This window comes from Lycium barbarum, chromosome 4 (genome assembly GCF_019175385.1).
Source record: "Lycium barbarum isolate Lr01 chromosome 4, ASM1917538v2, whole genome shotgun sequence".
Classification (NCBI taxonomy): domain Eukaryota; kingdom Viridiplantae; phylum Streptophyta; class Magnoliopsida; order Solanales; family Solanaceae; genus Lycium; species Lycium barbarum.
Genome location: NC_083340.1, coordinates 136,651,686 through 136,657,685, shown reverse-complemented (window position 1 = coordinate 136,657,685; position 6,000 = coordinate 136,651,686). Strand labels below are relative to the sequence as shown.

Sequence of the window (6,000 nt, the reverse complement as noted above, 5' to 3'; positions counted from 1 at the left end):
CATGGAGAAGACTTCTATTTTGGTCAGTGTTCTGAGATGTATATAGAATTTCTTCCCTTTCCACTTGACCTTCAAGATCCTTCACGTTATCAAAGACATTGCCAATTTTTCAGTTTTAGTTGTTGTTGTTTCTCATTAATGTAAAAGGGGGATTTTTCTATATTTTGCACCAATTTTTTTCCTGAATAATATGATCCTCTATTGTTGGGTCCGTGCTGCGCACGGGCCCAACATTTTAAATTATAGTGTATTTATATATATGCAGTTGTGTTAGGATAGTGATAATATGTATATTTTATATTGCTAATAAACACACATAAGTTTGCACTATTTTTATGCATATATATATATATATATATATATATATATATATATACTATGCTCAAAACACGATTAATATAACATTTTGGTTTGTGCTCCGTATCTAAAACTTTATTATATTAGTGTTTAAGCATCAGATACTTTAAATTTTAATTCGATTAATTTAAAGGTGTAAAATACTTATTATTTTTTATCAAATTTTGATTTGGATAATTCTAATTCAAATTATTAAATTAATTTTACATGTTTAAAACGAAATAAAGTAGAAATTTGATTTTCTATTTAACCGAAGAAATACAATTTTTTTTTATATTTGGTAAATATTCTCGGTTTAGCTCATTTTACTTGTCATGTTGTCTTTTGCATGATTTTTTTAAGGAAACGTCAATTAAAATTATAATTTGACTAATTTACCTTATTCATTATTTGATATTATTTTTTCTTTTGCGACATTAATCTCTTTTCACATTTATTAGAGTAATAATAAAAATAAAAAAGTAATTAAATTCTATCTTCTTTTAAAATATAAATATTTTAAGTATATTTATTTTAGTAAACATAACAAATAAATGACATGGCGGAATAGCAAATACAACAGTTCAATATCTAGATTAGATCTCAGACTAATATAAAAAAAACTTGTATGATTTGGCTACTTAACCTTTTGAAGAAAAATAATAATATGGGGTCCATATTTTTTGCTGTACAATAATTTCATTTGCTCCCACTAATGGGTTGATACGCATGTGGCAATGAATCCATCATTATTGACTTAATGGGATACTTTGAAAATTACACGAATACTGTTTGATTTTTTAATATGGGATGCACTTTTTTTTTTGACATTATTACTTTACACTATATATATATATATATATATATATATATATATATATATATATATACTATGTTCAAAACACGATTAATATAAGATTTTAATTTGTGCTACGTATCCAAAACTTTATTATATTAGTGTTTGCTACGGATACAAAGTCTGCAAAAATTTGTTAATACTTTTTAAAAGAGAAGACTTTTTTAAAAGGAAACTATTTTCCTCTATTTGAGATAAAACAATAGCAATAGTTAAGCATCAGTTCATACTTTCAATTTTAATTCGATTAATTTAAAGGTGTAAAATACTTATTATTTTTTATCAAATTTTGATTTGGATAATTCTAATTCAAATTGTTAAATTAATTTTACATGTTTAAAAAGAAACAAAGTAAAAATTTGATAAACACGATTAATATAACATTGTAGTTTGTGCTCCGTATCTAAAACTTTATTATATTAGTGTTTGCTATGAATTCAAAGTCTGCAAAAATTTATTAATACTTTTTAAAAGAGAAGACTTGTTTAAAAGGAAACTATTTTCCTCTCTTTGAGATAAAACAATAGCAATATTTAAGCATCAGTTGATACTTTCAGTTTTAATTCGATTAATTTAAAGGCGTAAAATACTTATTATTTTTTTTTAAATGTTGATTTGGATGATTCTGATTCAAATTGTTAAATTAAATTTACATGTTTAAAACGAAACAAAGTAGAAATTTGATTTTCTATTTAAACGAAGAACTACTATTTTTTAATTTTTGGTAAATATTCTCGATTTAGCTCATTTTACTTGTCATGTTGTCTTTTGCATGGTTTTTTTTAAGGAAACGTCAATTAGAATTATAATTTAACTAATTTACCTTATTCATTATTTGATCTCCATTTGATATTGTTTTTTCTTTCACGACATTAGACTCTTTTCACATTTATTAGAGTAAGAATAAAAATGAAAAAATAATTAAATTATATATTATTAAAATATAAATATTTTAAGTATATTTATTTTAGTAAACATAACAAATAAATGACACGGTGGAATAGCAAATACAATAGTTCAATATCTAGATTAGATTTTAGGCTAATATAAAAAAAAAAAAAAATTGTATGGTTTGGCTACTTAACCTTTTGAAGAAAAGCAATAATATGGGATCCATATTTTTTGTTGTATAATAATTTCATTTGCTCCCACTAATGGGTTGATACGCATGTGATAATAAATCCATCATTATGACTTAATGAGGTACTTTGGAAATTACATGAATATTGTTTGATTTTTTAATATGGGGTGCACTTTTTTTTACATTATTTTTTTTTTAATATGAGATCTATTTTTTTTTTTTTTATATTGCTTCATTTTATTAATATGGGTGGAGATAATGGGTTCCACTTTTATTTTTTAAATTGTTGGTGTTTAGGATGGGATCCACTTTTTTTTTTTTTTTTTGGGGGGCGACGGACGACGATTCTATATAGTTAGAGTATTTTTTTTATTATAGAAATGACTGTTGATGGGACAAACACGACAATCCCAATTTGTACTTCCTGCTTCATCTGTATGTACACTTTGATGGACGAACACTGCATAAAAATAATTGTACCTAAGATTATATAGATTGTACGGTATTGTTGGGCCTCTCATTTTTCATGCGTGGGCCGATCCATGGGAATTTCTTGTTGAACACGTGTATGGCACTGCATTCAATTTTCCTCTTTTGAGGTGACAAGTTTTTGCTTCTTAAATTTGAGTTGCACATCTGGCTTCCATTTAGCTTTTCTTTGTGCTTCTTCACTGCACGAATGCATAACAAATGAAAGATCTACCCACTGTTTCTTCTCTCAAGTAAAAAAAACTGTTACCAACCTTTATTTCTCAATCTCTTGATATCCCATATGGGTAGCTCTTATATATTATGGGTTTATGCACAGTTACATGGGATTGAAATGCATCTTCGGAGAATTTATTGTGATATATACGTATATATACAACCTTCAATTCACATTAGTGTGGTGTTAAATTAGGGTAAATGCCGCAGATATCTCTTTAGTAATCAGTCGGTGAATTAAAGTAGATAATGAGCCTATTTTATATATGTCGTTCTTGTCTGGGGTGCTGGGAGGTCTTTATGATGATATATTCACATGTGAATTCTTTGCTAGCAAATGTTCGTTCTCATTTAAATTGAGGGATGATATGTTATATGTTGGAGCAGATATTTCCTAATATAGACTTGCAACTGAAAAAAATAAAATAAAAAGATCTCACTACAAGAAAGTATAGAAATCGCAACAATTTTTTTTTATATTTAGCAACAACTTAGTTTTATTGTTGACAAATGATTTTTTTGTTGCCAAAGAACTTAATTTTGTCGCTATAGTATTGATTATTGTTGCAAAAAGTACTTTTGGCAACAAAAATAAAAATTATTGCACGTTGTTGCAATAACAACCGTTGGGAAAAGTTCATGCGATAGAATATATTTTTTTGTTGCCAAAAATACTTTTTGCAACAATAATCAATCTATAACGACAACAAAAAAAAATTGCCATATATTTTTTCTTGTAGTGAGAAACCATAAGAAATGAATGGTGTCATTGAATTAGATGATTGTCAGTTTGTTGAAGTTGATCCTACTGGAAGATATGGAAGGGTATGTTATTGTTTCTATTCCAATTGTAAATTCTTGGAGTTGAGCCTCTTTATGAATTTGTTTCACTTTTTTTTTTTTTTCCATTTTCCCCCATCATATTGACTTCTCATTTGCTTCCTTTTTTGTTTTTTCAGTCCAGTACAATGAAATTCTTCCTAAATGGGCTTCAAAGACAGTGTATGTGCGTCTATATCTTTGTTTGTTTCTGCAAAAATTGAATCTTTACATTTTTTGCATATGGAGTACTAATTCAGAAGGAGGCATTGCGTTTATCTAATGTAAAATTTTCTTTTTTGATCTTTTTTCTTTTTTCATTTTGGGTTAATTTTTCTGCAGTTATAAAGCTTTTGATGTGTATGAAGGGATTGAAGGAGCATGGCATCAGGTGAAGCGACTCTCTACGAGGGAGTCGATGAGGTCAACATAGTGAAGGTTTTCGATATTGATTCTATGTATTTACTCAATTCTCGGGAATGAAATTATACAGGGTCTTTGAGTAGAGATGGACTCTTAGGGGTCGTTTGGTTTAAGGTATAAGCTGGGTTATCCAACACTAATTTTTATACCATATTTGGTATAAGGTATAAATTAGTGTTGGGATAAATTTATACCTTATACCAAACATGATATAAAAATTAGTGTTGGGATAACCCAGCTCATACCTTCTTAACCCATTTATACTGGGATTATTTTATACCATCTTTTAGATGTTATAAAATAATCCCAATAGATGAGATAAATTAGTCCCGGGAGTATGAGTCCTTAAACCAAACGACCCCTTAGAATCATGGATATTGCCTTTTTTATTTTCTTTCACCCTTTTCATATTTCTCTGTTGGATTCTTCATGTAGAGCCTTTACATAATTGCATTTCCCTCTTTCTTCACAATAAGTTTTGCTTAAAACCTAGTGGTGAACAACAATTCATAAACTTATAATGTTTTGTTTTCAATTTTCTTTTTACTTGATGAATCCTAATGAACGAGCTTTATAGTGGAAACAGCCCTATTCCTTCTGCACTATTGCTCTAAGTGCATTCTTTTAGAAATACGCACTTTATTGATAATGAAATTATTTATCTCTGATTCAACTGGAGGGTTTCACTGATTAAATGGTTTCCAATTATGCACATTTAACAAGAAATAAAAATACGAAAGAGTTTAGTTCTCAAATGATTTCCAATACGAATATGTGCCTTTTTCAGTTTATAAGAGAACAACTATAGTGAACTCAATGTCCTTGTTCTTTTTCCTGGTTTCCGGCAATAAATAGTTGTTGGGAACACTAAACTCCAAATCCCTTATGAATGAAGGGTGTCTTTATTTTAAATTTAAATTCATAATGAAGAAGGTATATTAGTTCATTGGTTTCTATATAAATCTGTTAAAGATCAAAACCTAAATTTGCGGGAAGTTGATCATCGTCAAATTTTATGAGTAACTTTGTCCTTGTGGTTTGCAGTCAGAGTTAGTGTGCTCTTTATAAGAACAAGAATAGAGCACAAAAGACTTGTCTTCTTTTATTGAATCAATGCAGCCTTTATATACAAGAAGGAATAACCACTTCCTAAACTAACTCCTTTGAAAGAGGAGGACTAAACTACTTGCTAAGCTAACTCCTAGAAAAGGGAGATATTATTGAAAAGATAAAAGACAACAAACTCCTAATGACTAGCTAAAGAAGTGGTCAACTCAGTTCTGATCAGCAAGTAACATGTGCTCCAATACGCCCCCCTCAAGCTAGGCAGTGTGTAACAACGCCTAGTTTGAATAAGTGTCTCTCACATGCTGGCTTTGGTAGAGCTTTGGTGAGTGTGTCTGCGAGCTGATCCGTAGCATGCATATGAACAATGCGCACTTGTTTCTGCTGAACCTGCTTTCGAACAAAGTGAAAATCCACAGCAATATGCTTCATACGGCTGTGGAAAACCGGATTTTCGCACAGATACGTTGCACCAATATTGTCACAGTAGATGATTGGTGCTTGTGGAATTGAAACATTTAGTTTGTGCAGCAGATTTGTCACCCAATTTGTTTCAGCCACTGCACTTGCAACTGCAAGATACTCAGCTTCAGTTGATGAGCGAGCAGCTGTCCGCTGTTTCCTAGATGACCAGCTTACAGGATTTTGTCCGAAAAATAAAATGTATCCAGTAGTGGAGGCGCGATCACTGACATCGCCAGCCCAATCTGCGTCA

The 6,000-nt window shown here is 29.7% G+C and overlaps 1 long non-coding RNA gene across 1 annotated transcript; it reads left to right on the top strand.

The window, feature by feature from the left end:
- Positions 1 to 2,302: 2,302 nt before the first annotated feature.
- Positions 2,303 to 4,773, top strand: LOC132638665 (uncharacterized). The gene is made up of 3 exons (XR_009581846.1): positions 2,303 to 3,175; positions 3,938 to 3,980; positions 4,140 to 4,773. It is a non-coding gene; the product is annotated as an uncharacterized LOC132638665 (long non-coding RNA).
- The last annotated feature ends 1,227 nt before the right edge of the window (positions 4,774 to 6,000 follow it).